General features: G+C 47.8%; 1 protein-coding gene across 17 annotated transcripts in view; it reads left to right on the top strand.

The window, feature by feature from the left end:
- SORBS1 (sorbin and SH3 domain containing 1) overlaps window positions 1–26490 on the top strand; it is a 280510-nt gene that overhangs the window by 77239 nt on the left and 176781 nt on the right. For all 17 annotated transcript variants that reach the window (XM_075534905.1, XM_075534903.1, XM_075534910.1 and 14 more), the window contains exon 2: window positions 7192–7278. The gene's annotated coding sequence lies outside the window, so the exon portion shown is untranslated. The remainder of the gene's footprint in view (window positions 1–7191; window positions 7279–26490) is intronic.

Here is a 26490-nt window from a genome sequence, read left to right as displayed (position 1 = left end):
TTGGCTCAAGTTCAAAGAACCCGGGGTTGATGATGAATCAGTTGCAAGATTCAGACCTAGCAAAAAGCCAGCAAGCTTTCCCACAGTGTCTGTGTCTACTGGAAGTAGACCACACTTCTGAGGAAATCTCTTTTCAATGGATTGCATCCTCTGTGGCCTGAGTCAGGCTGTTGCAACCCACCTTCACATTAGTGGTTGTCATTGGTTGTGATTGCATATGTCAGTTAAGGCTGGGGGCGGGGGCAGGCTTACTAGATCTCAGTTGTCAAACCACTGAGAATCCTGGCCTAGTCAAGTTGATAAAAATCCTCACTATCACCTGTAAGAGGGGGAAGGCAGCATACAAGGGATACCCCCCCCAAAAAAAAACCCTCTTTCCCCCCTCAAAGCTATGTCTTTTAATTTTTTTAACAAAACAACCCTATCATCTTTAAAGTACTCTGTTACACTTTATACATTTGTCAAATCAGCGATTCCATTCTTGGAAACATTTTTCAAACTCATCTCTGCTTGGCTGACAGCACCTCCTCCATTGTTTTCTTTGCCTCTTCTCCATTGTCAAATCACTGTCCTTTCATGTCTATCAATCCCTCTGCATTCGAGCAAACAAAAAGAAGTTGCAGAGTGAGGTCAGGTGAGTCAGGTGTGTGGGGCAAGAGAGGCATGCTGCTTTTTGCCCCAAACTAGCACACAGAGAAGGCTGCGCATGAGCAGGTGCATTGTTGTGGTGGCAAAACCAGTCCCACAAATCAGACCTTTTTTGTCGCACAGTTATGCAATCTTTTCAGAGCCTCTAAAGAGAAAGCTTGATTAACAGTCTGACCTGGTGGAACAAACTCCAAATGTGCTATGAGTCGACATTTTTGTCCGTTCTGGAAGTTGACAGATATCCAGAATGAGTTTTGTCATTAATTAATACGTCACCTTTTTTGAATCGAGAAAACCGCTCGTATACTTGAGTGTTTCCTATAACGCCGTCCTTGTAAGCTGTGTTCAACATCACAACAGTTTCTGAGGTGGTATTTTTCCCGAGCAGGAAACAAAATTTCCCAGGTGCGTACTGTTCTCTTAAATTGGCCATCACCAAAAAAACGCGAGGTTCAAGTGGAACTGCTTTTATGAAAAAATTCACTGTGACCAGAGAGACCCTTCCCAGGTCATGCCACTGTGTGCGCCAACTCAGAGCAAGTTGCACAACTCCCAACTTAGGGAGTCGTGGAGACTGAGTGGGAGCTAGCCCATAATGGGCGAAGTGGCTGTTTTAATCAGAAGGAGTGGCCTGAGCAAAAGTACACTCCAGAAAGAAAGAGCATTGTGGGAATTAGAGATAGGATGTGAATGATTGGCTTAGATCAGACGCATGATGGTCTTGCAATTATAGAAGGTGAGCCACCTTCCTGGAGGTCAGACTTTTGCAGCCATGCCATGGAGCGTATTTGGGAAGCTAGCAACCCTTCTAAACGACCTCTGTCACCCAACCCCCTCACCTATCAATCAGCGGAAGAAGTGCTATTTGATGTTTGAACCAAACTCTCTGTAGTGAGAATGTCATGGCAAGAGACAGGCAGAGAGAGGGCTTTGCAGGCAGCAAGAACAGCAAGTGCCGTTGTCCCAGGGAAGAGCCTTTGCTCTTGGGCAGAGGGTCCCTGGGCTTTGTCAGGATGTTCTCAGCAGGCTCTGATTGAGATTGAGCAGCCGGAGGCCAGGTCTGACACTGTCTTAGGAGTGGGCGGGCAGGGTAGAGGAAGCCAGGAGGGTTAGGAGGAAGAAATGCACATCCTACTGGAAGAAAAAGTATGAAGTCACTGTGAATCATTTAGAGTAGGCGTGCTGTGTTTTTAAAGGGGGAACCAAAATCACTTTGTTATCTTCAACTAATTTTATATAGCTTTGGGGGCTTTGTGTCATTCAGAAGACTTGAAGCATTCTCTCTCCCACTGAATCTATGGGGGAGGTGGAAGAGCTTTAAAAAGCTCCTTCTGCGTAGTGGGTGTGGAAGGAGGACAGCTGGGCATTGGGACCAGTGGCAGGAGGTGGTGGGACATTGAGCATCTTAGAAGTTTAGTGGCCTTCAAGTTCTGAGGATATGGCACGGTAGGCCCGAGCACAGCCCCAGTGGGAAACAGGGAAGTTGTTTTTAAGGTCAAAGGGGATTCATTCTGCATACTAGAACACGTTAAGAAAAGTCGTCTTAAATAAAATATCCAACACAGCATGATTAATAAAACAAAACACTGTGCAAAAAGGACATCAAAAGATAATTATTCTGGTCTGTTTCCTTCCCTCAGCCTCACGGCTGCTTGGGGATGTCCCCTCCTTTACTGTCTGGGACTTTTGATAGCGGACTTGTGGAGGGAGAGGGTGAGAGAATCTGAAAGAATGAGGTCTGGAAACCCATTAGCCCTGGATCCAGAACCGGGAGAGAGGGGCAAAATCCGAGGCAGCAGGAGAGCAGATACGTTCTGTCTAGTTCCCCTCCACAGACACGCTTTGTGTGCCAGACTCCGTGTGTGAGACCTTGGGAGTGGGGCCAGCCTGGACTGAGGTCTGTGCTTGGGGCAGAGCCAGTGGTCTGCATCCAGGTGAACAGTATGGGGCTGGATGCATCAAAGCCACCCAGCCAGGTGACGGAAGGCACACACAAAGCAGTGGCTGGGCCTGCAACACAGCCATGATCAGGGGTTTGGAATTTGATAGACTGGGAAGGGTAATGTGAAGCACTCTGGCATCAAAGAGGCGTCTAACAGCAATATACACGTAAGCACACGCGTGCGCGTACATGTATGTGTACATGCACACATATACATCAGCTTTTTCTCATGGTGTTGGGGTGAAGGTTTACATGTGGGTCATCACTTTTACCTTCGCTCTGTCTTCATCTCACTCATTGCAATCCTCAGTGTACCACCACTTACCCCACTTCCTCCTTCTCTTTCCTGTTTCAATTCCTCCTTTCCTAACCCTTCTGAACGGCATCCTTGGGCAAAGGCTGTCCTTAAGGGCTCAAATGGCTGATTATTTCTAAGGTCTGTGTACCTAACTCATGGTTTCTCCTATAGACCTGCCCATTGCTTGGCTGATAATTGAGCCACCGGGTGGGGAGTGCCATTCCAACCAAAGGGCGGCTAAGGGGCCCGTGGCCTTGGAAGTTCTAGTCTCTTTCTGACCAGTAAGCCTGGGTCTCTTATGATTTTGAGTTTCATTCCACATTTTCCTTCCACTCTGTCCAAGATCTTCTAGCACAGTGGTTCTCAACCTTCTTAATGTCGTGACCCTTTTATACAGTTCCTCATGTTGTGGTGACCCCCCCACCCATAAAATTATTGTTGTTGCTACTTCACAACTGTAATTTTGCTACTTTTATGAATCTGGCGACCCCTGTGAAAGGGTCATTCGACCCTCAAAGGGGTTGCAACCCACAGGTTGAGAACCGCTGTTCTAGCATGATCCCTTGGGGAGCAGTTTGTATTGGTCACCGGGCACCTCTAGTTCTTATGGTCTCAGGGTCGTGGAGACTGATGGAATTTGAAACAGCGTCATGCCTAATTAGAGCTATGACAAGACTCCTATTGTCAGGGCCCATTGGTCACTGCCATTATTACCTTCAGGTAGAGAACATCAGACTAGTGGGAAGACTCTCGATGGGGTCCAACAGGAACCTTGGTTATAAATCTTGATTGTTGTCTTCTCTCTTTGCACTTGGTAAGTCCTCTTTTCATGCAGAGTGAGTGTAGGGAGGCCATGGAGATCCACTTGGGCTTGCTAGTCCCCAAGATTAGGCTAAGCTGCTGAGCTGAGTTGGCTCTAATCCATTCAATAGTGTCTTGCGAGGCCAGAAGCAAGTGGCAAGACTGAGAAGTTGGGAATGGGTTGATCATCCTTTCACGATGGGATGTGATTTGGAGTTGCTTTTCAAGGAACCCAGAAGAAGACACCAAAGTACTCCATTGGAGCAAGTGCTCATCAGATAGCCAAACAAAAATTCATTCTCTCTCTCTCTCTCTCTCTCTCTCTCTCTCTCTCTCTCTCTCTCTCTCTCTCTTCTCTTCTCTTCTCTTCTCTTCTCTCTCTCTGTCTCTCTCTCTCTCTCTCTCTCTCTCTCTCTCTCTTTCTTTCTTTCTTAAAATAATCATTTTGTTGGGGGGCTCTTACATGTAACGATTCACACATCCGTTATATCAAGAGGAACAAAAATTCTTTTTAATGGCGACAAAGACAAAGCAAAATAAAATATGACATGATCCCTGTCTGCGTAGGCTAGTGGAAAGATAGACATAGCCTTAAAAAAGTCACAATAATAGCTGCAAGTCATGCATGCACAGAGCTACATGGCGCCATGAGAACATGGGTCAGGAGAGGCTCCTGAAGTAGGGAGGAAGATGCACTGCTGCCTGGTCAGAATGAAGGTGGTCATACAGCAGTCCCAGCAAGAAGGTGGCTTTCTCGACAGCCGGTGTTGCTCTCTGTTCTTGGGATGGGTTTGCAGTGAGGATACAGGTGACGGAGAGGATGGCTCCGTCTTTGCCAGGCAGGGGCTGAAGCGAACCCGGCTAGGCTTCCCCACCCACCCTTTTAATTGGCATTGCGGCTCAGCTGGAGGACCTTCCCTTGAAAAGGACACCTTGCACTGGCTTGCCGCTGGGCATCCGGGGTCCCTTGGGTGTTGGGCTGACTGAAGGCCCTTTCGGAGCATCAGAGAAGAGATCTCTCAGGGCTCTCCATTCAGGGAGCCAGCTGAGTCTGAGCTGTCATTTTTGCGGCACACAGCATTTACTTTGCCCTCCGCGGCCTGATTGCTCAGGCCATTACCTGACCGCAAAGTGGGAATCCAGGAAGAGGAATACTCAGCTGCTTGGCAGACTTCCAGGCCTTGAATCGATCTGCAGGGTCCTGCCCTTTGGCCGGCAGTTTGGACTTGAGGACACTATGGCCTTGGAGCTGTTCCTCAAAAGCTGTTCTTCGATGACTCGGGGTTCTCGGGCCCTTCTGTTGCGCCAGACTAAGCTCACACAGGTGTCGGAGGGTTCAGACCTGCTGCTGAGACTGGGCAGCCCCTACTGTTTGTCTGGAGATACCAGCCTGGGGGAGAGTGTACAGTGGGCAAAAAGGAGGCCCCGTAGACTTACTCATGCTGTCTGCTAGCGTTCTAGGTGTTTTATTTACATGCAGTAACAAAGTGTTGATGAGTGGTGTCATAATAGAATGCTGGGAATAAGTAAACACACTAAGCATTATGAAAACAAACAAAAGAACACAATGCCTGCTATCCTTTGCTGTTGAGGTGATTCTGACTCCCGGGTGACCCCACGTGTATCAGTAGAACTGTGCGCCAGACGGCTGTCAGTGCCAATTATTTGACAGTAGTTCGCCAAGCCTTTCTTCCAAGGCACTTCTGAGTGGACTGGAGAATCTAGGCCTTCCCTTCGCAGCTGCGGATGTTCAGTTGTTTGCGTCACTAAACTCTTCCCCCAAACCCAGACTCTTGCCTGAGTATGAAGTCCTGGTTGTCTCTGTTCGTTCTACCCACTGCCTGTAGTTCCCACCTCCCCCTCCTCACTCACCATGACTGGCCCACTTGTTCCCCAGCCTCAGACCCCACCAGGAAGCCCATCTGCTTTCCTCAGCGACATGGGATGCCCGGTTCAGTATCGCCATGACACCTTTGTATACCTGTCAATACATTTACCTGTTGCTTTCCTGTTACCTTTTTGAATGTGTGTGTCTGCCTTTTACCAAGCAGAGCAACTTACGGGGAAGGACTAGGCCCCGCTCACCGTTTTTCTTGGTTATGTAGCACTTCCTGGCTTGTAGTCGCGTTCGGGAAATATTTGCCAAGTGAATGAATCAGTACGTTCTGGGATTGAATGACCCCACTCCCAGTAAGAGCTCATTCTTGAACATTTCTTATTACAATGCACGTACCTTGTCATAAGCTTGTTTACAGTCTTATATTCTAGATGCTTTTGAAAGGAGATTTTCTCACATAAAGTATGTTTAAAGTAGCTTTAATATTAGGCGAGCATTTTGAAGTCTTCACAAGTAGATTCATCGAATTTGTGAGGCTTTCTTTTTTTTTTTGTACTTAGTGCAGTGGAATTATTTGAAAATGTCACATTAGGAAAGAATCCCTTAGAGAACTTGAAATAATTTACTCATGTACTGTCCGATGACGAATGAAGATATTATAGACATTTCAGTAGAAAATAGGTTAGATACGTTTAACTCTGTTTCCTTGGACTTAAATTTCTCTCAAAGCTAAAGTGAAAATGTGTGCATAGGTGTCCATACATGTTGGTGTGTATCTATCTATATGTGTACACTTAAAAATAGTATATTCATAGTATTGAACTACTCTGCAACTCAGCGTAGTAAAGAGGCCTGGATCGACTGTTAAGAGGCCTGGCTCCTAGGAGGGTCTCTGTCTTCAGCTGCGGGGATGGGCAAGTGGGTCTCCTGCTCACAGTGTTGGGCTTGTTCGGCGAGTGAGACTGCTACCTGCAGTTGCTATTTTCTTCTCTACTAGTGTTCCCTTGGAACTCAACTCTTTCACCTGTTGTTTTTGCATCTTTGTTCGAGACCCAGGCAGGGGGAAGCATTTCCATGCCACAAGAAAAACAACCATGCCAGGGCAATGATAAATGGAAACGACAGTTCTCTGTGTTCAGGAGATAGTCGGGAGCAGTGGGGCCTGTGTCTGTGAGATCAAATCCTGCCTATGCCTGCTTAGCACCAGCGGATCCTGTTGGCAGATCATCTGATTATTAATGTCTTTTAAAGAAAAGCAAGAAAGCTGTGCTCCTATGTCCCATCTCTTTGAAGTTTTGACTGCATTTTTTTCCTACCAGATCCTGTGTATCAAATGACACAGCTCTGCAGGAGCTCAGCTGCTCATTGAGTTACCAGTGTGGGATCCCCTTTAGAGATCTCTCAAGCTCCTTTGTGCCCAAGAGCCTGTGACTTTCATGGCTTTAATGTAGCTGGTTGTGCTTGGGGACTATTTCACCAGGTGAATTTAAGATTCCTCTGTTTGGGGAAGTCAGGGGGGTGGGGGAAGGAGTGGAGCTCTAAGAGAAGGATGAAGAAGGAACGGAGAGAGAAGTTCTAGATGGCTGGCATTTTGATGCCCCTCTCCATCCCCCCGTGGGAGACTCTGTGATTCATACCAGGCGTTCTGTGTGTTTGTCATTGCAGGAGCTGCCATCCTTTGGAGGTGTGTGAACTCCCCTCTCTGCCCGGAGTGCTGGTGCCGATGCATCTTCCCACCATCACAAACTACTGGTGAGTAGGTGCGTTTTTCCCTTTCTGCTGTGGTGAAGGGACATTTTTTCAGTTGACTGTAGAAGGTAATTTGCATAGGGCTGTGCTGTTAATTTTAATATGCAAGGGAGGCCCCTGGACTGGGCCTAGGTAAGTTAGTCTTCTGGTACCTGGTCAGTCCTGCCACTTTTGTTGTGAGATCTTAGGTGAGTTGTCTGACCTTTCTGGGTCCCAAACAGAGAAGCAAGTCCTGCCGTACTTCCAGCACAGGGTTGCTGGCACGTGTGTGAGAATGCGTCCAAGGCGGCGCAGTGCTGGGCGGGCGGAAGGAGACGCTGACCACTGCTGAGGTGTGTGCCGCAGGCCTGCTCTAAGTGAGCAAGGACATTACAATATGAATCCATCTATGTTGCAAACCTGGGTTTTCAACCCATTGTCTGACACGGGCTGAGTGGTTTTTTTTTAAGATTTGCATTTCCTTTTTAAAATTCCCTACCCCTGCAGCTGCTATTTTTTGAAAGATAAATTAACTGTGCTTCACAATTGCCTTCATTTTTATGTGAGATCAGATAATTTCACAGTTAACAAATGCTCTTCCTCTTCTGAAAGGCATTTAATTACTCATCACAGCAGGTAACCGTCTCACCTCTGTGACAGTTGAAAGAGACAAAACTATATCCTCAGCTGCAGTGTCTTCCTTGCTGGGCTGAGAGGCTTCAAGGCAGCCTACCTGGTTGGTGTTCTCCATCATGATCCAGGAGGGTAGGTGACCTGCACACGGCATTCCAGCCTCCTTTGTGGAGCAAGACTGGCTGGCTCAACCCCAGTGGCCCACTTTGGTGCCTGCTGTGTGAATCAGGTGCTCTTATGCTTCTAACCTCAAGGGCAAAGCCACTTCCTGGGGTGCTTGCAGGGTTCCAGGGGTGGGCCTGGGAGGAACAGGCAGTTAAGACCCACAGGCCCATGACTAGGAACTCAACTTAACCAGAAGGGGAGACACAGTGGACATCCTGGGTCCCACCACCCGGGTCCCATTGGGTAGACAGGAAGAGCTCTGTCGTGGGAGTCCTCCGTGAAGGAGCTGATTTTTTTTAAAAATTCAAACAAATCATATTATTGGGGGCTCATACAACTCTTATAACCATTCATATATCAATTGTATCGAGCATATTTGTACAATTGTTGCCACCATCATTTCCAAAACATTTTCTTTCTACTTGAGCCCTTGATATCAGCTCTACTTTTTAGGTTGATTTTAAAAAAATCATTTTATTGGGGGCTCATACAACACTTATCACAATCCATACATACAACCACATGTCAAGCACTTTTGTACATTTGTTGCCATCATCATTCTCAAAACATTTGCTTTCTACTTGAGCCCTTTGATATCAGCTCCTCATTTCCCCCCTCCCTCCCCTCTCCCCTTCCCTCATGAACCCCTGATAATTTATAAATTATTATTTTGTCATATCTTACACTGTCCGATGTCTCCCTTTACCTACTTTTCTGTTGTCCATCCTCCAGGGAGAAGGTTATATGTAGATCCTTGTAATTGGTTCCCCTGAAGCAGCTGATTTTTTACTTACCGTATATACTTGAGTATAAGCCAATCCGAATATCAGCCGAGGCACCCAATTTAACCACAACAACTGCATAAAAAATGTGCTGAGAAACTTGGTTTATCCATGAGTAAAGACAGTATGCACCCGGCAGCTCTGAGCTGAGTGCTCATTGTGTGCCAAGGCACCAAGGAGTCAGCAGTCACAGAGAGACTTGGCCATGTCTCCCGTGGCTTGGGTTCCAGAGGCGAGGACGCAGAGGCAAGGGAGGGCCACAAAGACAGGGGTCCTTGATGGGTCTGCTGCACTCCCCGGTCCCCTGCTCTTCGAATGCCTCCCATGTGGTGGGAGCTCACTAAACGTTTTGTGTGGCGAGGGAAGTAAACAGACACTTAAGTGGTAATGCAGTCTCAAGTAATTATTCGGGCTGTGAGGAAAAGCAAGCAAGGTGAGGAGCCCAGGGGACCTGACAGTTAAGCGCTCAGCTGCTGGCCGAAAGATTGGCAATCCGAACCCACCCAGGCTCTGCGGCTCTGAGGGAAGATGACCCGGGGATCCACTCCTGGAGATCGCAGCTGTGACAGTCCTGTGGAGAACGTCCACTCTGTCCCGTGTTGTTGCTGCACTCGGGATCGACTCGAAGCATCAGGGTGAAGGACAGTAGGGTGAAGGGGTGGCCGTGAGGGGACTCTTTTTGAAGGAATTGTTTGAGGCCTGGGAGAGTGTGTGCGTGGGAGAGGTTTGCGCGTGTGCACACGTTGATTTTTGTGCACACGTGACTGGAAGGAAGGAAGGAGGTATGAAGAGACCTGAGAGGCATGCGTAGGCGGAGGGGAATCGGCAAGCTCAGAGCGAAAGGCCTTGTGAGCCGGACAAGCTCGGCATGATGGAGGACCGGGAAGTCAGCTAGTTTGGCTGAACTCAGGTGGAGAGGTGGTTATGGGAGGAGACAGTGATCGGAAATGAGATCAGAGGGGGAGCTGGAGCCAGGTCGCGTGGGCCCTGGAGAGGGGTTTGAACGGTGCTCCTCATGTGAGTGGATACAGCTGGAGTGTGCTCAGACTCACACGAGGTCTTCTCCCCAGAACCCTGAGTGGAGAACAGACTTTGAGGCTAAGAACAGAATCACAGTGGGCCTGGCAAAAGATAAGGGTGTGGCTTGGGTTACATGCCTGTAGAGCAGCGGTTCTCAACTGTGGGTCGCGACCCATTTGGGGTGTGTGTGTGTCAAATGACGCTTCCACAGGGGTCCCCTGATTCATAGCAGTAGCAAAATGACAGCTCTGAAGTAGCCACAAAAATAATTTTATGGTTGGGGAGTCACCAAAACGAGGAACTGTATGAAAGCGTCACAGCATTAGAAAGGTTGAGAACCACTGCTGTCGAGTGATGCAGAGTGGTTAAAGATCATTATATAGATATAGATATTAATCATTTTACTGAGAGTGCTTACAGATTTAATAATAGATAATTCAGTTAGCTCAAGCATAATTGTACAGTTGCTGCCACCATCAGTTTCAAAACATTTTCATTCTACTTGAGCCCTTGGTATCAGCTCATTTTCAGCTCATGTTTTGCAATGTCTGATGTCTCCCTTCACCCACTTTTCTGTTGTTCGTCCACCAGTGAGATATTTAAGGTTTATTGTGTCAACCTGGCCGATAAACACATGTGGGGTTAACTGAAGGGTGGAGAGATAAATGGCTCGGTAAGCCTCACCTTTCTAGTTCTTGGGTCTCTTGCTTTCTGATGGTTGGACCAGGGTGCAGCTACCTTAGCCAGTTCTCTGCTTCAGCTGGCAAGACTCACTTCCTGCAAGACATCCCTGAGGAGAAGCCACATGGACGTACCCCGATGCAGCCCTGGGTGCTGGAGCAGCCATATGGAGACCCCTGCCAGCGCTGAGATGCTGACAGGCTCACTGATTTGGCTTTCTTCCTGCAGTCAGCATCATTGCGTATGTTTTGTGAGATGAAGGAGACCTTTGTGGATTGGTGTCAGGCACATGGACTAATGTTGGGCTTATGGGCTTGGACAGGTCTGGGTTGGGATGCTTTCTTAATGTATACTTAGCTTTTATATAAAACTCTCTCTTATACATATGAGTTTCTGTGGATTTGTTTCCCTAGTTTACCCAGATGAACACACCCAGAGAGGGGGTTATATGCAGATCTTTGTGATCAGTTCCCTCTTTCTTCCTCTACCTTCCCCGTACCCTCTTAGTAGTGCTACTTTCATTATTGGTCCTGAGGGGTTTATCTGTCCGGGATTCCCTATGTTTCCAGCTCTTATCTGTACCGGTATACATGCTCTGGTCTAGCCAGACTTGTAACGTAGAATTGGGGTCATGATAGTGGTGGTGGGGGGAAGCATTACAGATCTAGAGGGAAGTTGTATGTTTTATTCAGTGCTATAGTGCACCCTGACTGACTCAGATGGTGGGACATTCTTATTGAGGTGTAGAGTTGACTGGGGCTGGAACTGCTGTCTTTGAAGCGTCATCAGCACATACCCAACTCAAACCCACCACCATCGAGTCAATTCTGAGGGTTTCTAAGGCTTCGTAAATCTTTAGAGGAACAGGGAACGTCTGGAGGATTTGAACCTCTGACTATATTGCTAGTAGTCCACCACCTACCTCACAATGCTACTCCCCCATGGCTCCAGTTCATCAACCTCTAGGGGGAAAGCTTTAAAGCTTTTAAAGCTTTGAGACTGGATGAGTTCACTTAGACAGGAAAAAGGAGGGCACAGGTCAGATTTGGGCAGAGAAACCAACACCAGTAAAAGGCGACGTTCCATAAAATCCCTATTAAGAAATAAATGAAGACACATGCTAATGAGTATGGCAGATTCCCATGTGTTACAAATATATATATATACAGATACACTATGAAAATGGAATGTCAAATAGTATTAAATCCTCACCCTCATGCGGAAGACTTGATATACCCTGACACCCTTAAATCAACAAAATTAGTTTTGGCGTCGCCTAATTCCAAGTCTGGTGGGCTGGTGAAGTACAGCCACTGTATTTATGCGATTGCTCTATGTCTGTGCCTTTGGCCGGGCCACACACAGGAAGACCCATCGTTTGCCTTAAGCCCGTATGCTGTACTGTTCCTTACAGACACAGCAAGTTCTAAGGCCCAGTTGATGACTTAACTAACTGGAATTCACTTTGAACATTTTTTCAGATATTTTTCAAGATCCTGTAATCATACCAACCAAAAGTGTATTACATGAAGTTGTACTTGGTGATAAACATGCCCTTCAGATAGGCAGCTTTAGGACGAACGTCAGCTGTGATTAAAGTCCGCAAAGATGGCTCAGGGGGCCCCTGACTTGCAGGCCCACTGATTTAGGAGAACACAGTCTCCAGAGAGCCAGGATCAGTGAATGGTCCCTGAAGAGCTCAGCATGACACCGATCGACTCCAGGTATTGGGATGGCGGGTTCTTCTGAGGAAGATTTGGCTCTGTGAAAAGGCAATCCCATATCCCAAGTTCATCAATTTCCATATCCATGACCCTGTGGCTGACGTCTACAAACTACTTCACCTCCACCAAGGCTTTCCCACAAAGAGGAAAACTTATTGAGCCTTTAGGAAAAAGTACTCAAATGAATGCTTTTAATAGCTGATGCCTTTCTTTGTGATGCCTTTCTTTCTCTCCAGTTGGTTCATGTCTCAGCGTCGTGGTGCTTGAGGGAGCATTGGTGGCTCAGTAGTTAGGAAAGATCAGTGGCTCGAACCCACCGGCCACTCCGCTACCCAGCAGACGGATGAGGCAGTCAGTGTGCTAACATAAAGTTTACAGCCTTGGGAACACTGAGTAGTTCTACCTCTCACGTCCCTAGGAGTTGGAATTGACTTAGCACGACTCAGTTTATCAGGGTTTGCCAAGGTCCCCTTTGATTTCAAGTGATGCTCTTGTATCGTGCATATTTCATAGTTTCACTCATAGTGTCACTTATCATTTCATAGTCCTAATGCCACCTGTACCCCCGCAGCCATCACAGCCTTGCTGCCATGTCTGCCCCGTACCGCCAAATGCTAAAATGAAAAACAAAAACAACAACAAGATACACAGTTGCGAAAACACATTGCGGTCGTTGCAGAAGACGCATGGGTTGCAGGTACCACCCATCCCTTTCACCGCCATTGAGACGAGCAGACTGGTTCTGAAGCGCAGACTGGGCATCTGACAGTGCAGCAGCTCTCTATTGGTTTTGCCCATTTCCCAGGCAAGCCTTCGTACTGAGCTTCCGCCCTTGAATCCCTGGGCTCCTCAGTGCCCCATTGCCAAGCTTCCTAAGGAGTTTCTTCAGTTTTGCCATCTCCAGCCCCGCAAGGTATGTTTGTTCTTGTTACCGTCTCTCCCTCATCACCCGCTCCACAGCCGCCAGCCTCCTTCCTACTGTGCCTAGGTCCTCAGGCCCTCCTGTCTCTGATGCCATTGTGAGCCTCTCAGGCCAGCCCTTCACCCAGTTCTTCCATACCCCCCCTTCTCTTCTTGGAGACCATTTTCACTTTCTCACTAGCCTGGCCTTTTCAGACCTTTGGTGGAAACAATGACCAAAGAATTGGAAGCCTGTGTGACTCTTGAGGGCCAGGTCATAAGCAGCATTAGAACAAAAATCAAAACAAAAGCCGTTGGGCTACGAACGGGCAGCCCTAACCTGCTTTAAAATGAATTTCAAGCCCTCCAGGTCGCCCTGAAACTATTCTGAACGAGGCATCTGGAACACCTGCTCTGTGGACGAGCATTGGCTGGGTAGCATTCTCTGTCTGGATCCAGTGGTCTGAGGCCAAGTGCAGCCTGATCCCTGATGTCAGCAGCATCTTGTTTGCCTTCTCTCCTCACCGAGTAGAACCTCAAGGAGATGAAAAAGAATGGCATTTACTGTTGTTCATAAGGAAAGGTCTCTCCTCTCTCCTTCCTTCCTTAGTCAGTGATCTCCTGTGCTGTACCCCTTTCTTGGAGACTGACTTCAAGTGGTGGAGGGCAGTGGGGAAAAGCAGCAACAAACAAACCATGAAGGAACAGACGAAAAAAACTGCGTTTCTCAAGTTGAAAAACAAGCGAAAACACAGTGGCTTGTTGGCTTTCAGCACGGTGCTTCTATATGGATAGACGCCCAGCAGGAGACTGCAGAGACTCGTGACCTAGCAGAGAAGGGTAGTCACGTGGGAAGGAAACTTTTCAACTCTCTATGTTACAAGCAAGCAATCAAACAAACACAAACCCACCGCCATCAGGCGTCTTTGTCTCCTAGCGACCCTGTGGGTGAGAATAGAATGCCCGGTTGAGTTTCCCAGGCTGTAAATCTGTGCGGGAGCAGAAAACCTCCTCCATCCCCCACTTTCACATTTCCGAATTTGTTCTTTCACGTTTGTGCATGACCTGAAAAAGGGGGGTCTCCTTTTCCAACTTAATGACTGGTTGAGGAAAACATGAAGTCCCTTCTCCAGTCGGCTCTACAGCTGTTCTCGCTGTGAGTTTTAATGGGCATAGTTTGTCCGCAGTGACCGGGCTTTCACGTGGAGGGACCTGAGTCTCAAAGACTGTCACACCCAAACAAGTGCCAACCATAGTGATTCTCTTCTCTCCCTCCCTTGATTTAAAACGGGTTTAAGGCCTTTTCTGGCCAATTTTATTTAGCTGCTTTAGACAACTATGGATCTGAAATAAATGATTACCATGAGTTCAAGAGTCTTGGCAGTGCACTGGTTAAGGGCTCAGCTACTAATGGGAAGGCCGGCAGTTCAAACCCCACAGGCTGCTCTGTAAAAGACAGAGGAGGTCAGTCTGCTTCCATAAAGGTTTCCAGCCTGGGGGACCGTACAGAGCATTTCTACTCTGCCCTAGATGGGGGCCATGAGTTGGAATCCATCGACAGTAGTGGTCTTGGATTTTGGCCAATGACTTGAGCACACCTGTCTGGGCATTTCGGCTCAGTATTTCCCCGTCACACTAGAGCAAAGTCCTGTGGCATTGTGGGCTCCATCAGTATCGATGATTCGTAACCCCAGGGTCAGGCAAGCAGAAAAGCAACAGAAAATCATTTCCCCGTCTGGAGAATGTGTAGACCTCACCGTGCTCTCCAGAAGTGAAGGGCAGAGTTCAGCACTGAGAACCACGCTGGCCCTCACCACACTGCTGGTCAGCGTGCGGGCCGCTGGGATGGCCTTGGGGAGTGAGGCGGTCTTAAAGTGTCTCCTGAGGCGGTTCCATTGGTCGGGCCAACAGCGGTGCACATGGCCTCTCTCTGGCCAAACTTACTGTGCTTTGCAAAGACTTGGTATCCATTTTGTGCGCCAGTGACAGCTCGGAGATGCTGATTTTTCTCCAAGATATTTATACATCGGATTGTGTACTTTGGGAGAAAACAGGAAGTCGTATTAAATTTCCAGCTGCATGTAAAAACAAGATATTCTCTGCTTTCCCTCTTGCGACCACAAATAGAAAGCAGACTGCATTTTGTCTTTCCTTTTTCTTTTTCCGGTTTGGGGAAGCGAACATTAGATTTTGCTTGGGCTTGTCACTAAAATAAGGGGTTGAACGTCATCCCCAGCCATTGCAGCACGGCATGGGAAGAAATCATTCTGATTGCCCCACTTGCTAATTCAGACAAGGCACCATCTGATGCCCACTTCCCAGCAGTGCCTCATCCTGCGATCTCCTTATCAACAGCGCGATGACTCACCCTGTGCTGTCGTCACCCAAAGAGAATTTCGCTGGTCTCCAGATAACGTCTGTGATTTAATGAAAAACGGTTCCAGCAGAGGTATGCCTGAAAGAAAGACTTTATTATTTGTGCTCGTTCAGCTTGGGCAATTGAACTTTCACAATCATAGCTTGTTCTTAGCCCTTTTGTGGGGAGGAGATTAAGAACCCGTCTGAGCACATAGATGCCTTCGGAATTTTACATGTATGATGCGTTTACATTCTTAGGGGATACCACTCTCCCTGAACACGTTTTCAAACTTAATTTGCACACCCCGTAATAGAACGGCCAAGCTGCGTGTGGCAGGTGCCTACTCTAGAATGGCAAATGTGGGGAGGTGGTTCCATTCAAGACAGTCTAGCCTTGGTGAAATCTTCAACTTCTCGAGCTGGCCTCGTGTGGATTTAAAAGTTGGACATTTTCTTATATGAGCTACTGTTGATTTAGTGGGGGGAGAAAGCACTGTAAGCACTTATGCCCTCTCTTGCTTCCTAACCCCAAATACCGTTCTTGTACGTCCTCTCTGCCTGTCCCTCCTCCAAGCCGAGAGAAAGCCAGGACAAGAGTGCGCGGGTAAAGAACATGAATGCATAGACACAGCCCTTCCTTGCCCAGCCACGTGCGTATTTCTGGATGTTGCGCCTGCACCTGAGTTAATCACACGGATAGCGTTTGACCTTCGTAGCACAATGTGATGTTTTGTGTGGTCATGGCCAGTGTTTTCAAAGGTTTCCAAGCTTTCCGAGTTTTCGTCATTGGAAATTGTCATGTAATCTGAATTCTGGCGTCAGAGGGCTACAATCTCGTGGAACGGGGCTTGGGGGTGGTGGCTGGCGTGGGCCGTGGCTGTCCTCTGAAGCGGATCACAGTCCCCACCCAGCCCACACCACCCGTGCCTTACCTGGCGGGCTCTTTCAGGCCTTTGGTTTGGCAACCCCTGCCCCTCAGTTTCAGTGTACAGGCTTGCCTGAAAAAAGCAAGGGATCTTGCGATTCAGCCAAACATTGTTCTGGTAATTAACATTCAAAATGGTAGGGAGGAAAATATTTGGAGCGGCGAAATGAAACAAATCTGACTTACTTTGAAGAGATTTGTGCATTTTTTAAATAAGAGGAGAAGTAAAGCAGGCAATAATGTAATTTTTCCAATATTCTTTACTAATGTAAAATCATTGTATTAGTTTTGAAACATACACTGTACTCGGTATAATGTGGTTTGCTTATAAAATTATAGTATTCAGTACATTAATACAAATTGACTAATTATATTTGCTCTTCAGTATTTTCAGGGGTCCCCCACCAAGTAGCCGTGAACTACTGAACTTGAAGGAGTTCAACATTTATTAGTCCGTTATTTTCTTCCTCCTTTCACAATAATCAGACAAAAAATTGAAGCTGGAAAAGAGAGCTACGAACATTTTGAATAAAGTAGTTACCAGGTACTTGGATTGTGCATGTTCTAAAGCACCCGTAGGTCACCAGAAAGCAAGGCAAAGCTCTTTGCAACCTTCGAAAGTCAAGAAACAAACTTAAAACTTGAATAACCACAGATATTTAATCCAAGTCATTCCCATTTTGTGATTGCAATCAGCAGTCTCTCTTTCTTCTGATACCGTCTTTCCCCCCCTCAGACTCTGTCTTTAAATTTCTGAAAACAAAATGCTCGTTAGGATGGAGATGGCATCGCCGTCCTTGTCGCCTTAAGTTTCTTGGTTTTGCGTTTCAGGGCTTATCCTAGACTTTTGGACAAGAGGTAGAGAGACCAGAACCCTCACCTTTGCCACCTACCCTAGGAAAACCCATCTCCCCGGACCTTCAGTTGTTTATCTATAAAATGAGATCATATTTGGGTTTCTCCAACACTCCGAACAGTCTAAGATCCTATTGTTGTGTTCAAGGTCACCCAGCACTCATTGCTCGGAGCGGGTTCTGGCTGTGGTAGAAGCTGAGGGATTAAAAGAGCAGAGGCTTAACTGAGAAGGGTTCCTAACATCATTTATTTCTCCTGGTGACCTGACTAGTTCAGGTCATATTACATGCAGTGCATTATGTACCCCCAGCTCATGGTGTCACCCTGAACTTCTAGCATGGGGAAATAATTCTGGAGCTTTAGTTAGTAGCTAGTTCAGAGGTAAACTTGGCAAATGCACACACACACACACACACACACACACACACACACACACACACACACACCCCTCCCTCTGTAGAATCTTTCTGCTAATAGGTGTTGCCAGGTCTACAAGCTGACCTCTGTTCACTGGTGCTCATGAGACTGGGCTTATATGACTTTCATCGATATTCCTCTTTTATTTCTTTGTGGCAGATCCAGTCCACTTACATGCGCTCTCTTGGCCATCAGGACTGAAGACTGTTGACCAGAACAAAACACAAATGGCAGACTGGGAGTCCTCAGTAGGAAAAACAATGCAAGTTCTAACATGCTCAACATGGTGGGGGGTGGGATTGTTTTTTCTTTTCTAAATTTTATTTGTTGTTGTTGTGAACATGCACAGTAACCAAACTCATGCCATTGAGTCGATTCTGACTCGTAGTCATCCTATAGGATGGGGTAGACCTGTCCCTGTGGGTTTCTAAGACTGTTACTTAAAAAAAAAATCATTTTATTGGGGCTCATACAACTCTTATCACAATCCACACATACATCAATTGTGTAAAGCACACTTATACATTCATTGCCCTCATCATTCTCAAAGCACTTGCTTTCCACTTGGGCTATATCTTAGATATTTCTAAAACCTATTTATTTTATTTTATTTTTTAAAGAAGTGGTTCTCAACCTTCCCCATGCCATGACCCTTTCATATAGTTCATGTGGTGGTGACCCCTAACCACAAAATTATTCTCATTGCTGCTTCATTACTGTCATTTTGCTACTGTTCTGAATTGGGCAACCCCTGTGAAAGGGTCGTTGGACCCCCCAGAGGGGTCATGACCCACAGGTTGAGAACCGCTGCTTTACAGCATGCACCAGCTCACCAGTTTCTACACGGACACTGATCACGTTTGTTGAGTTGTGCAGCCATTTTCAGCCCCCTCATGTTCGTTTTTCCTTCATCATTAACAAAAGCTCTCCACCCCTAAGATCCCTACGCAGTCTTTCAAGTAGCTGATGTCACTTTGTTCCCTTTTGAGTCTTCAAACAATGCAATGCTCAAGGCTGACCTTTTTTTTTAATTGGGTAAACTAAACTATTGTCCATTTTTAAGTTGACCTCAGGAATATTCTTGTTTTTGGTATGAAGTTATCCTTAGATCAATCATTTCAGGGATTCATCCATCCTATATGGCTGTAGAAAGAGTAGAGTCCCTGAGAATATGAAACTCTGTTCTATTTATAAATCAGTGACAATGTAATGGTATTCTTGATGAAAATGGCTAGTGATGGTAGCTGGGCACTGTCCAGTTATTCTCGTCTCACGGGTAGGAGAGACAGTTGTTGGAGGCAGTGAGCCACACGCTTCCTAGTCTCCTCCTATTGCTCTCTCTCCTACCTGTGCTCCAGGTGAGTCGCGAGCAATGGTCACACCTGGTGTGACTCTTGCCTGCAAAGGCCGTCCCCATGAGCTGTAGAAAGGAGAGTCTTGACAGAATTTTGGACTACATTCCTGGTTCCCATATCTGAATATAATATGCTTGCAATGATTTAGGTTACTTCTTGTAACATCAGACTCACTGATTTGTTGCTCCACTCATTCAGCCAACATTTGTGGAGTAGCTAACGGTATTTCCAGAGGACCTTTTGGCCTGCCGAATGCATCAGCATCCCTCAACGCACTCGGTGTGCTTTGAAGTCCTGCCGTGTGCATGGGCAGCTGTCTGTCGTGGTTGGATGGCTGTGAACTCCGGTTCTTACTGAGTTCTTGCTCTTGACTTGTTCTTGAACTTGTCAGTAGAGATACCCATAGATGCCCCATAACACGTGGCAGTGTATGAGCCACTTAAACGGGGACGTGGACAGTTGAATGGGAGGCTGGCTATGGGAGCTGTGCCTGACAGTTGTTCCCAGGAACCGAGGAGGTGGGAATCCTCCACCGACCCTGTCAATGCGGTGGGTGCGATGCGACCGGGGCTTTGAGGACGGTGGAAACTATGTGAAACAGCTGATCTGGGTTGGGCACCAGGGAATGAGCAAGAGCTGGGAGCCAGGCCCGCTGGGTAGAGAGGGAGCTTCGGAGGGTAGCAGGTGCAGTCGAGCCCCCTGGGATGGCAAGGGGAACCACATGAGCCTCGGGACACCAGGAGACACTGGCTCCTGGCGTTGGCTGGTTACTCGGTGGGCTGGGTTGGTGTAAGCAGACCTGGTATAGGAGCTGTCTCTGACCTGAGTGGTGGGTGGGCTTTTTTGGGGAATGTTGAGAAGAGCATTGGAAGTGAGAGCTTTGGGGTTACCGGAGGTGGCTTTTCTTTACCTCTCAGTCCGCCTCACGCCCTGCAAGCCCTGTTGGGGCATTCCCGTGCACTCTGAACCATGGTATTCCTTTGCCCGATTTGCTTCCGACTGTAAGCACCGGCCCAGGCAAGGCTCCTGGCACGCTCTATGCTACTGTCCTCTGTTTCACTCTCTGTGGGGCAAGCTCACCCTTCACCCTGTCCACACACCTCTCTTTCCTGTAGAAGCCTGTTTACAGGTTGTGGGCACCTGTGGGTCAGAGGCTGTTTGGAGGCTAGAATGTTGCCAGTAGCTATCAGAACAGCTGCCATCGAGGAAAAAAGTGCTCAGTAAGTGCTGGCTCTATAGTTGGATAACTCCTTGGCTTCAGTTATTATTAAGTGCCATTGAGTTGGGCACACCTCATAGCAGATGGAAACACTGCCCCATGGTACAACAGAGTATTAGAAATGGAAGGAAACTATAAGTCAGCTTAGCTTAGTCTAATTCGTTTATTTTATAGCTCACAGAGAACTGACGCTCCAAGAGGTTCCGCACCTGGCTCCACGTCAAACAGCTTTCCAGAGGTCGAGCCAGGATTCGGACTTCCCTCCTCCGACTCCAGGTTCCGTGTTCTTTCCACTACACCACCCCTCTCCACATGTATCTGAGGCTGATGGCTAAGCGCACCACAGAGGGCAGGTCTCTGTTCCCTTTGGGGTCCCGGTAGTAGCTCAATGCCACTGTTGGCTGTGGCACTGGATCGGAAGTTTCTGCTAAGGAGGAAAACCGTGTCTTGGAGCGCTTCCCCTGCACGGTGCAGGTTGACCTCAGCCCTTACCTCACTGCTTCCCCTTCCCTTTCCGGCTTTGTCCTAGTGTATCTTTGGTGGGGTAAGCACCAGCAACTGTTTCTAAGTAAATAGAAGAGTTGCAGATTCAGGATTTGTGGTTTCCAATGAGCGGTGCCTTTTGCTTCAGCCTGTCCCCTGCTGGCTGCTGCCACTGTTACCCCTGTCACCAGATTGCCCTGGGGTAGCCTGGGTTTAGGACCGCTAGGCCACAGCGGGAATTTCCTTCCTAGGGTAAGCACAACCCACAGAGCTCTGACAAAGGGGTGCCTTAGGAGAGGAAGGGACACTTGTCAGAACTATGGTGTGTCCTTTAAAGAAAAAGTACACTGACAAAAATACCTTATCACCGTGAATGAGGGGGAGTGCAGAGTGGAGACCCAAAGCCCATCTGTAGACAATTGGACATCCCCTTACAGAAGACTCTCAAGGAAGAGATGAGTCAGTCAGGGTGCAGTATAGCACCAATGAAACACAACTTTCCTCTAGTCCTTTAATGTTCCCTCCCCACCCCTCCAGTACCATGACCCCAATTCTACCTTACAAATCTGGCTAGAACAGAGCATGTTCACTACTACAGATAAGACCTGGAAACATAGGGAATCCAGGACAGATAAACCCCTCAGGACCAATAATGAGAGTAGTAATGCCAAGAGGGTAAGAGGAATGTGGAGAGAGAAAGGGGGAACTGATCACAAGGATCTACATATAACCCCCTCCCAGGGGGACAAACAACAGTAAAGTGGGTGAAGGGAAACATCGGTCAGTGTTAGACATAAAATAATAATAATAATAATAATATATAAATTATCAAGGTTTATGAGGGAGGGAGGGTGGGAGCAAGGGAGGAAACATGAGCTGATACCAAGGGCTCAAGTAGAAAGAAAATGTTTTGAACATGATGAAGGCAACAAATGTACAAATATGCTTGACACAATGGCTACATGGCTGGATTGTGATAAGAGCTGTAAGAGCCCCCAATAAAATGATTTTTTTAAGTGCACTTATTTGTTGGTTTCCTGACTCCTCTCTGAAGGACGGAGTACGAGGTGGGGTGTCGACACATGGTAGTTTAAATATTTTCCATGTTCAGAACTTGTCTCAGCGTTTTGGATGACACTTGGTCTTTAGAATGTTCTCTTGAGGCTTCGAGTGACAGGGGCAGAGGCGGCCCCTCCCTCTTCTGGCTGGGTCGATGCATGATTCAGTCTGGAAAGCTCGGCTCCAGATCACTGCAGATCCCTGAACTCTCTCTTGGTCACCCTTGGTCTGACGCATCAAGTCAGGTGGAGGAGTGGAACGTTGTTTCCCCGGGGGCTGGGGGTCGGGTGACTAATTAGAATCTGATTCTGTTAACTCCCGTACAATGGTATGGCTGAGTGCGCTGTCCAGCGACTTTTGACGCATAGCCCTGTGTGAGAGACCAGGACCACCTTGTTGGATTCTCCAGACCTTGCTGAACGACTGTTTTTTGGAACTGCCAACCTTTGGCTGGCGACTGAGTCTCTCTCGGCTGTGCCCCGGGCTCCCTAACCAAGCCCTGCCTGGCTAAAAATTGCCCTGGAGATAGGAGGGTCTGGCGTTCATTATTTCCAGGAGCTCCTCCACACTACTTCTCCCTAGCTGTTTTATCTTCTCCCCATTTTTTTTAAAGTAAGAACTCAATATCCCCTTTAGGTCAGGAGTCCTATGACTTTGGAACTAACCCTTTGTCTTGGTCTTGGGCGTTTCGGAAGCAGCTTTGGACTTCCCTGGCTCCTAGCCTCAGGGGAGCCTATTTCTGAGCCTCCCTTGCTCGGCTGCTCTTGAGTTCCAGGTATTGAGCTGAAAGTACCGCAGCCAAGTATTTGGACTGTGTCAGGAAGTATTTTGATTTTCTGTATTCTCCGCTCGGCTTCTAGGCATTTCCTTCAGGGACATCCCCTTCCTTGGAAAATATAACTTGAGATGCTCTCCGAGATGATGAACTAAGAAGGCATTCCAGCGAGGCGGTCTCCATTTAGGGAACTTTGCTCGTCAGTCATAGGTCACTAGGTGGGTGGTGTCTCCAATTACAAATTCTCCTCACCCTGGAAGTGTGGCACCAGCTTTGGCTATAGCGGCCCCCATCTCCCAAGGTGTTACCATTACATGCGTTGGGCTATGGCCTGAAAGTGGGATTTGAGAGAGAACCCCACATGGTGACCTCCCTCATCTCCAATCCTGAGTTCTCTTTCAGACGGGTTATTTTTCCTATGTGGTATCAGGAAACCATAATTACGAATGAGAGCATCAAGGGACTCTGTGGGAGCCCCAGAGCTATGCTGGGACCCAAACCTGGCACGATCTGAGGGTCATCATAAGAACCCTATTACCCTCCTGGCCGCTGTTTTTAGTAGTCACTTAGGTTGGACCACTAACTATAGGTTGGTGGCCCAAGCCCACTAGCCACTCCCCTGGGAGAAAGATGAGGCTTTCTACTCCCGGAGAGATGTACAGCCTTGGTTGGCAACCCTATACAGCCTTGGCAACCCTATACAGAGTTGCTGCGAGTCAGAATTGACTAGTTGACAGTAGGTTCCATCCATCCATCCATCCATCCATCCATCCATCCATCCATCCATCCATCCTCTAAATAAATCTGTCTAGAAAGCTCATGTTTCTTTCATTAGTTCACAGGATCATCATGGAACTCATTGTGAAAGCCTGCTCACATCCGGTTACTCGTAGCTGAACTGTGGGCCTGATGAGTCTAATAAGACATGGGAGTTGGTTAATGTGGTCCTGGTTTATAGATACCCCTGTCAGTACCTGGGGGTCACCATTTTTCTTACACACTCGTTAGAATTGTTTGTGAAGATGGATGTCTAGCTTTATATTATATATGAACAGAATCTTCCTTTTACTATTTAGTACCTCATCGTTCAGCCTCACTTCTCAGAGGGTTTTGCAGGATATGGGTAGTGATACATCAGTAACACTTGCACGTCCTTTTGGCTGCCTGTGGATCTGAATCATTCATCAGAATCTGGAGCCTTGACATGCCTTTAGCATCTGAGGCTCCCCTTTTAACTCCACACCTGTTTTCGACTTCCGTCCTGTCCTACCAGTGCTGTGCTTTCCAGCGTGAAGATGATGTGTCAAACGGAGGGTGTCGTCACAGCGTAGGCAAGGCGTGTCATCCTCATTGCTGTCGGCTGTTAGCCTCACACCATCTTCCCCAAGCAGGCCGATTGATCCGGTCATAGCTGAAAATCCAAGCCAACAAAAACCCATCCCTGGTGGTCATTTCTGTTTTTTCACATGTTTTAGTTCATCCCGGACTTTAGATCTTCTGAGTGAGAAATGCTCCTGTCCTTTGTTCAGCATACCCCACCCCACCCCCGTTTCCTTTGGATCCTATGAGTTGTTTTTTATTTGTTTGTGTGTTTTCTCAAGATCACTTTAACTCTGACTCCCTATTTGCCCTTCTGAGAATTTCCCTTATAACCCCCATCTCCTCTCTCATTTTACGCACTGACTGCTCTCCCCCGGCCTGCAGGGGAACTTGGTGGCTGAACTACACAGACGTGAGTTTGTGAGTCAGGACCAGACCCAGCTAGGCTGACCAGCTAGACCTTACCCTGCCCCCCTTCCCCCCTCCCCCCCGCTGGGTCCCCAGAGGCAAGCTCCTCAGGATTCCCACCCAGGGCAGGGCCAGGGTTGAGTTCTCAAGAACATCTAGACCTTTCCTTGAGCTGTGGCACAAGACCAAGGCCGCCCAACCCCTAGGTCAGAGGAGCAAGGGAAGAGACAGGCTGGGGATGGGCCTGTGGAGAGATCTGGCTGGGAAGGGAAGTAAGGGTGAGGTTGGGAAGGAAACTTGAGATGACTCTAAGGGCCCAGCGCCATGATCCGAGACCCTGTGCGTGGTACAGTAGGGTGCACATATCTGTTAGACATGACGGTACGTCAGAGTGGCTCCAACCTGGCGCCTTCGGGGGCACCCCTTCCATGTCAAATAGCACTTGAGGTACTTGTCTTGCTGATGAGCTGAGAAGGCGTTCCAGCGAGGCGGTTTCCCTGCCAGCGACCTCTATGTCCCCGACAGTCCCTACCAGGAAGAGTGCCTTGACTCCACTGCCACAGACGCAGGATCCTTAAGACAGGCTGGCCTGACAGTTATCGCTCTGCTGTCTATGGAAAAGGGTTTTACCCAGAAAAATCACAGGGAAGGTTGTTGATTTAGGGAAAGCTTTTTAAGGAACTTTAACTTACTTTGGGAATGGCACATTTGCATACAAACAATGAAAGTGCTAATTAAAATGATTCTCACGGTGTCATTTTAGCAGCGCCAGGACTGCTGCTTGGCAACACTTGCGCAGTGGAAGTGAGGGCACCTCGGAGATAATGGAATATTGCTCCTTCCACCCATCTAACCAGAGACTCAGCTACAAAATGCCTCAGCCAGGCATTTAGGGGAGATCAAGCATATACAACCTAGTCTTTGCCCTCGAGGTGGCCATGTGGAGCCCTGGTGGCACAGTGGTTACAAGGTCGCCTGCTGACTGCAAGGATAGCAGTTTGAAACCACCAGCTGCCGCTCGGGAGAAAGACGCGGCTTTCTACTCCTGTAACGAGCTCCCGTCTCAGAGACTCACAGGGGCAGCCCTCCCCTGCCCGGCAGGCAGTGGGTTTGGAGTTTGGGAAGCGTGACCAATGGTGTTGGTGTCCTTGGGGTGAAGGGCTGCCAGAGAGGATCCTGAGAAAGTCCCAGGTCAGCTGGAGGGAGCTGAGCACCTGCCTCAGGATCGGAAAGAGGGGTGGAAAAGAGCAACAGCAGTTGTGCCTGAGGTGTCCTACCTGTGGAGACAGACTGTACTTGTTCGTATTGTTTTAAATATCAGCTGCCTCTGGGGGTGAGGCATTGGGCTGCTAACCGAAAGGTTGGTACTTTAAACCTACCAGCCACCCATAAAGTCAAAAGTTTATCTAGGCTTTAGAGTCAGAACTCCGATCGCTGAGAATTAGGGTGGACTCGTGGGAAGAGTGTGGGTTTTGGATTTGGTCCTGCACAGCCTGCCCACCCTCTCTTTCCCTTTCAAGTGGAGTAGACGACATTCTCTTTTGGAATCGTATTCTACCCTTGAGTATTTCGCCACCTGCATCTTTATTGGCACCCACTATCAGTGGGCACCTACTGTGTGTCCTATTGGGGAACTTTGCCTGGAGAAGCTGGATGGGGCAGCTTAGCATTGGCCTTCAAGCATTTTAGCGCCTGTAGGAGCCATGAACCATGTTACCTTTTAAACATAATGTTTTAGAACATAGAGCCTGAAACGTAGTAAACTCACTGCCATTGAGAAGATGCCGACTCACTGCGACCCAACGGTACAGGATAGAACTGCCTCTCTGAGTGTCCGAGATTCTTCTTCTTCTTTTTTTAAACAGTTTTATTAGGACTTCTTCCACATGTCATACAATTCAATAATTCATCAGTATCAAGAAGAATTGTACAGTTAACACCACATTCAATTCTAGAACATCGTCTTCTTCCTTGCATTCATTGTGATGCATGTAATTCAAGATTCTGACTCTGTACAGGAGTAGAAAGCCCTGGTATTTTCCCACTGAGCGGCTGATGGTTCCGAACTGCTGACTTTGGGATCACAGCCTGATGTGTAACTACTACCCCACCAGGGCTCCTTGAGCACCCATTACCACCCAGAACACACTAAGGGGT

This window comes from Tenrec ecaudatus, chromosome 16 (assembly GCF_050624435.1).
Source record: "Tenrec ecaudatus isolate mTenEca1 chromosome 16, mTenEca1.hap1, whole genome shotgun sequence".
In the NCBI taxonomy this organism is placed as follows: Eukaryota; Metazoa; Chordata; class Mammalia; order Afrosoricida; family Tenrecidae; genus Tenrec; species Tenrec ecaudatus.
This window is presented reverse-complemented; position numbering and strand designations above follow the sequence as displayed.